Here is an 11,731-nt window from a genome sequence, read left to right as displayed (position 1 = left end):
ATTTTATGTACCTTCAAAACCTTGACATTTTTTTTACAGAATTTTGCCTAGTTGCATAAGCTTTAATTTAAGTCCTCAAACATTAAAAACAATTTTATGTTACAGAAGATATAGTACAAAAACCACAAATATTGTGAGCAACAAATTCAATTAAAATCAAACCAGATGTTGATAAAACTAAAATTAAATTCAAGTTTATATTCCTTATCAAAAAATTTACAAATTTCTCAAAACGAACACCAAATTCTCTTATGAAATTCACCTAATTCGGCAGAAATTCATATTTTTCTTCTTTCAAGTCTATTTCAATTCAATCGCATATTTTAAATTAATTCCTTTATTGGAACACCTCTTTAATTGCATCAACCGTATGTCAATTTAGTTTTTGTAAAAATATGTTTGAAATTTATTAATCCCGTTAAATTATACTTTTTATTTATTTATTAGCTTCATAATGTTAATACCACATACTCCATTTTGTTCAAAAAAATTAAATTTTCCTATTTAAAAAAATTGTTTTTCTATTAAAATAAATGTCAAAATTTATATGGCATGTCTTTAAAAATTCGCTCGAGCTGGATAATTTTAATAACTTTAGATGCCAAATGGTGCCTAGATTTCGAAAATATTTTTTTCAAATTTTTAAATTGCACTCAATCTGAGAAAAATGCATTTAAAAATTTCAAACCATATAGGTACCATTTCTTATAAAAATTGGCAAAAATTAAAAACCTATCAATTTTCTTTACAAAGAAAAGTTTCGAAAAAAAATTTTTGATTACTAGATTTTTTTTTGTTTTTCCAAAATGAAAATTCTACTTTTTCTCTTCAAAAATTTCAAATTTTTCAAATTTAATTTTTGTTTTTCATTTAAAAAAGTTTGTATAATATTTCGTTTAAAAATTAAAGATAATAATTATAAAATAAAAATTTTTTAATTTTTGAGGACTTAAATTGAAGCTTAAGCAGCTTGGGAAAATTCTATAAAATTATCTAGTTAGAAAAAACTGAAAAAATCAAGGGAAAAATTTATTTTCTCTAAAGTTCGAATGCTTGGTATTCCGAAGTTACACTTAATACAAAATCAAGTATTTCTATTTTAAGTGCTTTTCTAACACTTTCTGAACTTGTTTGTTTGAAGTTTCTATCTTTTTCATCACCGAAGTTATAATCAAAAAAACTCGGATAAGTAAAAATTACTTGAAAATTCGTTAAAATCTCTGAAACTCAGGAACCCTTGAGATTTACCACCCAGTCCGGAACAAAACTTTTAGCCATTTTTGATCTTTTAATGAATGATATATGTTGTTGTATAACTTTCAGAATCACCCTGTATATTAAAAATAAATTAAATATTAATCATAATTTGTGTGGCCGTCATTTGTAATAATTACTTGAACAATTCTGTCATTCATACTATATAAGACCTATTTCATTTAAAAAACTGCTAACCAAAAATTGAATTAAAATAATTAAAGAATAAAATTTTTATATTTTATTTCATATTATTGCATACATAAATTCACCTCTAAATTACAATTAAAATAATTATTCATAAAATATTTACACTTATTTAAAAAACTACACCCAACTCAACAAAATTTCGACCAAAAAAATAAGAAAACAATAACACTTAATATCAAACTAAATTAGGTATGATCACGTCAAACTCAACAATGTATGTACATATAAAATTACTATGGAACAAGTGCATAAATATTATACCAATTTTTGATATTTCAATATGGGGGATATTTTTATAATAATTATTTTACGATATTTAAATTTTAAAATTCTCACATCTGAAATATAAGCTACTTACATATTGTAAATTGCATGACATAAGCAATTTAAGTAAAAAAAAAAAATGTGATATCCTTAGGGTTATTTAACTACATTCTGGTTATATGCTATTTAATGGTACTTTTATATATATATACTCAAAACATATGTATTTAAAGATGTTCAATGAAACAACAAAACCGAGCCTAAAATTTTAAAAAACAAATGAAAATTATTATAATATAGATATTCATGTATGTGTGAGTGTACATTTAACTTCTTACAATATAAAATTGACATCTAGAGATCATATTAATGTTATAACTGTAAAATCCCTTGTTGTTGAAATCATCAAAATGCGTTTAGGAAACAAAATAAAAGCTGAAAAATATTTCTTATATAAAATGACATGGTATACATATAGGTACTTAAATATATGTATGTATATAATATCTCTAAACAAACATATGAACGTATATATGCATGAAACATACATATGTATTTTGTAATATTAAACATACATATAAGAAAACGAAGGGAAATATACACCTTTTCTCCTCTGAATGCACACGTTGTTTTATTCATATCACGTTATAAACATGTAATAATCATTATTATTTTATACAAATAGGAAGTAGGGGAAATAGAACTATAAAAAGGCAACAAAGAACAAAAAAAAACAAAAAAACATATGTTTTCTTATACATATATAAAATTAAAGGTGAATAATAAAATACATACTATACTCGTGCGTAGGTACGTGTTTATAGAATTGAAGCAAGCAACAATAAAAGCCACGTGTCAAACTAGTTAATAATAAAAAAAATAATAATAATAATATAAGAACTGAAGTATGTTTTGTAATGGCATTTTTATTGTAAAACAGGAAACTTAATATTATCTATATGTAATTATTTATCTGTTAAATTTATTGACAAATGGTTATGTCATGTCAATTTTTATATATGTATATATATAATAAAGGATATGCTCTAATTGAATTCATTTTATTATTATATACATATGTGTGTGTATATACATATTAAAGAAAATTTCAAGAGCATACAAAATAATAGGGAATAAATTTTATTGATTAGAAATTATAGTAAAATATGAATGTCATGGTAATTATATTTCTATGTAAATACAGATAATTTTAATTATGAATGTATGAAACACAAAAATTGATTATTGTTCATACTTCATATATGTATAATGTGCACATGCATGATAAAACTTTGAATTTAGAACATTCAATTAAAAAGGATTCAGAAGCTGCTAATTTAAATTTCATTTTCATAAACATTCAATAACCTACAATTCTGCTCAGAAGCAAAAAAGAAAAATTTAAATTAAACAAAATGGTTTTTACAGAGTAATTTGACAGTAAGGTAACAATTCAATCATACTCACACGTAAGAGTAACATACGTAATCAACAGCTGTACAGAAGACTGCTATACTTATTTATATATACGTTACCATGTATAATACAAAATGTTTAATAATTTTTTTTAATTGAAAATTTAGTACTATAACTTCTGATATTCGCTTACCCTTAATCACTCGCGTCACGACTAAATTACGCTATTCTTTTAATTTAATATGATGTTGCATGTGATTTAATTGAAATTTTATTCAAATTCAATTCTGGTTGTCTATATTAATTAATCATATATATTTGAAACAATTTTTAAACATATATATATACAATTTTTCACATCTTTCCGAATTATTCAGCTATAATTTTAATTCATCTAATATGTTCTTAGTTTTCATTCATTTAAACTGATTAACTCTTAAAAAAAAAAAAATCTTAGCTTCAGGCCTCACAAATTATTTTTGATTCACCCCTGTATTTTTTTCCACATTAATTTTTAATTCGATTAATCCTTTAAGTTCAATTATTTTATGAAACAGTATAATTTTTATTCACAAATCCTGCTTTTTTTTTTTGATTTTTTGTTTTTGAGCATGATTCATAAAAATTTTTTATAATTTTCCTCATTGATTAAATGCAAAGAGGAAAATTGGAATATTTTAGTTCTCAATCCTTTAATACTGTATATACGGTATATAAGAAAATAAAAAAAATGGATGGTATTACAAAGTGATTGCCTTAAGGATAATAATAATAAAAAAAATGAAAGGTTAAATGAAGGATATAATGATTTTATATTTTTTAAACAGAATGTAGAGGCATGTGTTTTAAGAATCTTCTTCCGAATATTCTATAATTTACTTGAAATTTTTAAATTTAAGAAAAATATTGAGAAAAGTAGTTTTAATGGACGATAGTAATCATATGCAACATACATACATATAAAATATATGCATATATATTTTCGCTGATTTGTTAATTTTCTTATTATATTGTATAAGCTAAAATATTGTATAATCATTCCTGTTTTAATAATTTTTAAATGAAAAAATATTTTTACTTTTCACAATAAATTTAAAGATACTTTATTATACATACATATACATATGTGAATTTTAAGAATTCGAGTAAGATGTTCAAAAGAAATTTTATATTTAAAAGGTACATAAATGAAAGCACCAGTAGAAGAGAAAATGAGAATCAAAATTAGAATATTTTAAATGCAAACATGATTTTTATTATTTTCGTTTTATTCTTTTTATTATGTTCTTTCTGCCCCCGAGTTAGAAATAAAAACAAAATATCCAAGATCTAAAACATGCAATTTTCTTTTTTATAAAAACAAAAATTGATGTGGTCAGCAAATAAACGATCACAAAATGCATTTTTTAGTTAAGAGAAACTTGTTACACCTCTTAATATCTCAATTCCTAGAAAGCTACTTAATAAACAATTAAAAATAAAAAATTGTAAATTTTATTTTTATCAGAGGTTTTCCTTATCTAGGATCCGATTTCACTGAAAAGTTCGCCAGTTACCTCCATTTTTATATTAAAACTTGAAGAATTAATTAAAAAGACAATTTCAGGAAAATCAATTAATTAGTTTCTATTGAACAATATGTTAAATGAGATCCTATTGAACGGTTGGTTTACGAGTTCTGTTACCTCTGAAATTTTTTTTAATTCCCTATTTTAACGGCCTCACTTGAAATATACTATCAATTTCATGAAATTTATTATATTATTCGATTATTTAATAAATTTTTTTCATATAAGCAAATACGAGTATGAATTGAACTCGTAGTAAAAATCCAGTTACTGAGATCTAATATACCCCATAAATTTTTTTCAATCTCTCACATGATCAATGTAAAATCAAATATAAATTTAGTTCAGTCAAAATTGAAAATACCTAAATGCAAAGAAAGATAGCTAGCCACATTTCACCAAAAATAGTCTATTTACATTTCTCAATCACAAACAAAAGCGTTTCCTTTAAAAACTCGAAATAAATATAAAATTTGATACCATCACATGACCACCCTTCTTGTACAAATGTAATGCAGTTTGCATTAATATCTATAGTTTACATAAAATTGCATGGTATACAAAATATACAAACAAAAATATAACAATATTATACGCTAAGCTTGAAATTGATTGATAATTCGGTGTATCTGTTTTATCTCATTATAAAGAAAAACTTCGATTATAATATTAAAATTGAATCGATTCTCATTCTATATACCCTTTTATTTTTAAAATTTTTTTTTTTTTTTGTTTTTTTAGATTCCAGAAGCATTTTCCCACACTCCAAACTAAAAGTCACATTACATTAAAATATAAAATAATATGAAAAAAAAGTAGAAACGAACAAGATTATTTAATTTCACCCTGGGGTACTAAAAAACAAAAAAAAAAAAAACATATGTTTAGGTATATGCAAAATGCATAAAAAAAATTATTATAGCCTATCGATGAAACCTGTTAATGATAGAAATTCCGAAAAAAAACAAAATTTGGAATACACATATTAAATCCGATATTAAAACAAAGAACTAAAATAATAATAAGATGAAAAAAAAATCGCTAAAAGCCAAACGTTTTTAATATACTCGTATTAAAATTTTGGATTATTGTTTCCAATGTCTGATTAATTTTTGTTTTTCTTATTTTCTTCTTATATTATACATAGATTTTCAATATTTTTCGGCTGGACCATCAAATCACCGGATGCATATACAGATACAAATTAAATATAATAAATATACCTATATAACTATATGTATGTATGAATATTTTTTAAGCCAGAAAAAGCATTAAAACAGTAAAGCAGTACAAACTAAAGAATTAATACTATTATGCATTGATAATTTAAAATTACAATAATATAAAGCCAATTAAATGAAATATAAGATATTTTCATAAACGCAATACTGCAAAATAATAATTGCAAGATGCAATACTGGAAACACATAAGTTGATGTAAAAACAAAACAGTTCATATACCGGATTGTTCAGCAACAAGGTAGGACCAATATATCATTGGATAGACAGTCGATTATAAGCATAATTTTTGTTTGGAACATAGTATCACATCGTATAACCATTTCGGAACTACAGGGATTTTAAGAAAATTTTGCAAAATTTTAACATATCTAAGTTTTTTTGCGTATAATTTCCGCAAATGCTTCAAACAGACAGCTTTTGAATAATTACGCTTATTATACGAAAGAGCCTTTACGCTTAGAGATATTACGTTTTACATTTTTTTTGAGAATACAATCATTCTCAATCCGACAATTTCTTATGATATTTTTTAAAACTTCAAAAACGCTTTTTGCACAATTTTTCCCAGTCTTTAATTTAAGATATTACGGCAGGCTAGTCACCTACCTAGTTAACTTTATGACGCTATGAAACTAGTGCATGACATCATGCACTAGCCCTATACTCCTCCTAGGAGTGAAGAAGGAAAACAAAAAAAATTTAAGATATTAAACGTTAAAAACTCTATTATAGTGCTGGAGATATAGCAAAAAAACATTTGAATTTCAAGATTTTGAAGACTTTAACAAAAAATTTAACTTAAAAAAAAACCACTATTTTTGCTTTTTATTAATTTAAGGTGCAACAATTATAAAATATTATTAACTTTTGGTGAAAATAATCATTCTAGATTTTTGTGAAAATTCCAATCGTTTTACTTTTTTCCACTTTTTTTTTTACTAGAAAAACTCGATTTCTTAAGCAGTCCTGGAATTCCAGTAGCAAAATAAGCAGGACGGAATCAAAAAACTGGCCCCTAGAAAAGGTTAGCAGGATGATATCAATTGATCATTCGAGTAATCCGGCCATCTTCGGTAATTTATTTTTCTAGAAGTACCCCTAAAAAGTATTGAATTTTAGTTAAATTCTTAAAATTCAATTTTTTTAAGCAAAATAACGTTTCCGAAAAATGTTAACCGATTTGACACTATGTTCCGAATAAAAATTTTACTCATTTCCGACCGCCTAACTGATAGTATATATGGCTTCTAACTTGATGCTGAAACAGCTTCGATATTATAGCTATACGCTTCTCATAGTAATTTCAGTATATTACTGATAATTTAGCAATGTTTAGAAGCAAACTAGATTAGCCACACTTTATTTATGAACATAAATGTATATAGAGCAGTTTTTATTATATGTCGCCAAATTTTGTGTTTATGAAAATGCCTAAAATTCCAAAAAAAAATCTATAATATAATCTTATTTTATTGGACATCGTATGTGGAAACCGTAAATATAGAATATATTGTAGAAAAATTTAAAAATAAAGGAAAATATATTTCCTTAAGAAAATTAATTTAAAAACTCTTACAAAATTAAAATAATCAAATTCCGGAAAAAATAAACAACGAAAATCTTAAAAACAAAATTAATAAAACAAAAGTGTTTCTTAACAAAAGGAAACCAAAACAGAAAAATTTCAAGAAAAAAAAAACATTCTTACTACATTTTTTGACTATTTTTTTTTTGGTTTTTATTTACTAAAATAAAAATATTTTATTATTTCCTCAAAATTAAATAACTTAAGAGTACACATATAAACACCACGCATCCGTGTACATTCATACGGGTACATATGTACATATATATGTATATAGCACAAAATGTTATTTATAATTATTTTTTAAAATATTCTTTTTCTGATTTATTTTCAATAATATTTTTCACTAAATCGAATTTTCCCACCTACAAATTACTGTCAGCAGATACGTACAATAAGTATATATACATATGCATATTAATATACGAAGCCCACAACTTTTTATAGCACACTTTAGAAAGAAATTAACACCACTAAGTAATCATTTCCTAAACATAATAAGAAGGCAAAAAGAAAATTAGAAAAAAATAATATTAGAGAAACAAAAGAAAATTTTTTTAAATAATTATTGTCGAAATTGTTGGAGTTAAAATTTATACTTTCCTGAATTAATTACACACATTTTCTCCGACATCGAATCATAAGAGTAAAAAAATTTAGCAGAATTTTTGGTATTTTTGTTTTTTCTTTTCAAATACAAATGTGTTGTGACTACTGTAATAAATTCTAAAAAGTATTTAGGTAATTTAAAAATGAAAAAAAAAAAATAAAATATTTAAAAAACTAAGAGTATTTAAAGAAAAAAAGGCAAAGAAAAGAGAAAAAAGAACATTTTTATTGGCCGAAAATAAGCATTTTGTGGGTCAGCCATATGGCTAAAAAATTAATTTACGTATTTATTTTATTTTTTTTTTTTGTTAATTTTTCTTTATAATATTATTATTGTTTTCTGTTTTTTTTTTTTTTGAGATACTTAAATACACTTCAAGAAAGATATTCATCCAATTAAATTATTGCCAAATAGCTATTACGGCTATAATTTGTCAGAATAAAATCATCTACTCATATATTTAAATAAATATTTTTAAATATTTTTAAAAATATGCATATACACTCACATACATATGTACGTAATATATTTTTAATGAATTCTAAAAAAGATATTTTCTCACAAAAAGAAAGCACTTATTCTAAAATTGAATGATTCATTATAAAAATAATTTGTGTGATAATAAAAAAATTTAAAAATAGTTTGAAAAATTTTGGATGAATGTCGTTCTCAATGTTTTAAATCCATATGTATGCATCTACTATTTTAAAAAAATATTATAATTATTTAATTAAAAATATTATTTAATTTTTTTAATTGTTCACAATTCTAATTTTCTTCCCATCATCACACACGCTTACATTTTATCACACGTCATCATTATTTGTTTTTGACATTGTCCAAATAATGCAAACAAGTGGTGCGAGTGCCTGTTTAACACTATTTGAAAACATAACATGGGCAATTTTGACCATGTACGACACATTGCAAAATGTAAGAGATGACTAAATATTTTAGCTTGCAAAAAGGGTCGCAATATGACTTGTATATAGCTGATATTAAAGATTAAAGAAACCTTTACTACATATACCAATCAGATGATGAAACATTTGCATTTAAAGTACTAAAATCTCATTATTTGATAATAATGTTGTATTTAAATTTACTTTTCTCAAAGCGGTACAGAAATCATTTTTAATCAACCAGATCATCTAAGCATTGGTTTGAGGTAGTGTAACTGTGCTCTGTTTTGTCTACTCATGAATAGTTTGAACACGTAAATGAAACACAATATAACAAAATATTGATGAACCATTTGCAATCATATATAGAATTGTTTAGAATTCATATCCTGACTTTCATGTGAGCTTCTCTAGAAAAAAATGTTAATTTTCTTCTTTCGTTTATTCTATAATTATTTATTAAAAATTTCCTTACACAAACTTCCAATCCTAATAATCTTCCTAATAATCTAAATAGTTTACTTTTTTCTATTTACGAGTATTCTACTTAAATTTATTCATTGATTATTTTTCTTTTCTATTTCACTGACTATACATATAATTAGATATATTAAAGTATCCTTAATTGCCCAGCGATGAAAAGAAAATCTAAAACATCTGGTCTCTTCAAAAGTTAATAATTAGTACATAATAAAATTTAATTGCTTTAGAAGCACGTTTTATAACAAATTAAAGTAGTACAATTTTTGTTAAATAACTGTGTAGATAGACAAACACTCTTAGTTATATGCAACTGCTCTTAACTAGTATCTAATCGATGTGCTTTATACCTTTGCATATGTAGGTACATAAAATTATATCGATGTACAAAATGTGTATGTGTGCAACAAATGTAGATTTATAGAAAATTAATTTTCTTAGAACTTAATGAAAAATACTTCTTATTACTCTTATTTTCCAGTCATATTATATTAAGGTGTTATACTAAATATCCCTAGCATCATTATTAATTGGTATATATGACACAATTTATTTTAAACACAAAGTTTGTAATCAGATCTTGGATTTCTAATTTCTAATTTGCCTTAGCATGTTTTATGACTTGTTTTGTAAACTCTTTCCTATAAAATATTTAACTAAATACGAATTAAATAATATTTGATATCTTTTGAAAAATTTTGACCCCGTAATACGTACGCATATACATACATATGTATATTGGTTTAGATTGATAACATAATTTCTAATAAATTTGAAATTCTAAATCTTTTCACGGAATTTAATTTTCTTAATTACATAAAAAAACATTGTAGACATTGCACATACTTGCATTTTATAATATAAGCTTAACTGAGTTTTTTTAGTAAGATACTAAAATCTTCAAAAGAACTAAGAGTTGCTGGGGAATTGAACCACACAAAAGATGCATGTACATACATATAATTGCTGTTAAATATAACTGTACTATACGACAAAAATAGCTATAAACAGTAGGCTATTTCTTTATTTTCTTTATCGCTCTATGTCCAGTCTCGTAAATTCAAAATGTAGAAATTATTCAATACACTAGCATGCATAACACACACATTTTTTTTTAAATACAAATGAATTCATATGCAATAAAAAACGTTGAGAGAATGACAAATTAAAAAAATTAAAAACGAATAGAGTTGAGAGAACATCTTTCGTAGTGTGTTGTATTTTTATAATGTGTTAGTATTTCATTGATAGAAAGAATTTCAATTCAAAGCAAAATAAAAAAAAAAAAGCAACAATATGTAATAGACACAACGTATAAAATAAATTTTTCGTAAAGAATTTCGAAAATTTTAATAATTTGCTTGTGATTTTTTCTGATTATCTGTTACTTGACGCGCGCCTTGGTACAACAGCGTGTTTCTACACATTCTTGTGCCAGAAGCTAGAAGCAGATGATGTTATCTTTAGCAGCAGCTGAGCAGCACAACAAATCATGTTTCTAATGTTCAAATACTTTCGCGTGTATTTATACTTTATTATAAAAAGCAAGTTGTATAAAATGAGTTCCATTCATATTATTATTTGTCGTACGTAATCTACAATATACATACATATATACGTATATAGGTTATGTTTTTTATTTAAAACAAAAACAAAAAATGTTTTTGAATAAGTTTTTCTTAAAGCGTTTTGTACTAAATAAGTAATAAAAATATGTACTTATATATGTAAGTGCAAATGTATTTTCCAACTCGTAAAATTACAATTCCGGGGAAAGCCATACAAATTTTCAAAAACGCAAATTTCATGATTTATCCATTTATTTAAATTTTTTTTTCAAATTATTAAATGGTTGAATTTTATAGATTTTTTAAATACATTTAGTATATAGTACGTATATTTTTGATGAAACAAGTACTGATTAACTTTAAATAACAACTGGTTGTTTTTGATTGAATAAGTTCTTGTGTACAAGTTATTCTCTCGTAAAAATATTTAACAAAATATACATATACTTATCTATGTATGTATTATACACACTAGGTAAAAACAACGCAAAAACTGTACAGATCACAAAAAAAAAATTACATAATCCATATGTTTATAATTGGTTAATCTTAATTCCAGAATACTATATTGACTATGGTATATTATAAGATGAAACCAATAGAATTTTATATAATAGTAGAATTATAAAAAT

The sequence above is a fragment of the Condylostylus longicornis genome, unplaced genomic scaffold, assembly GCF_029603195.1.
Source record: "Condylostylus longicornis isolate FDR11 unplaced genomic scaffold, ASM2960319v2 ptg000135l, whole genome shotgun sequence".
Classification (NCBI taxonomy): domain Eukaryota; kingdom Metazoa; phylum Arthropoda; class Insecta; order Diptera; family Dolichopodidae; genus Condylostylus; species Condylostylus longicornis.
The sequence above is the reverse complement of the archived record's forward strand: the minus strand, read 5'-3'. Positions refer to the sequence as shown.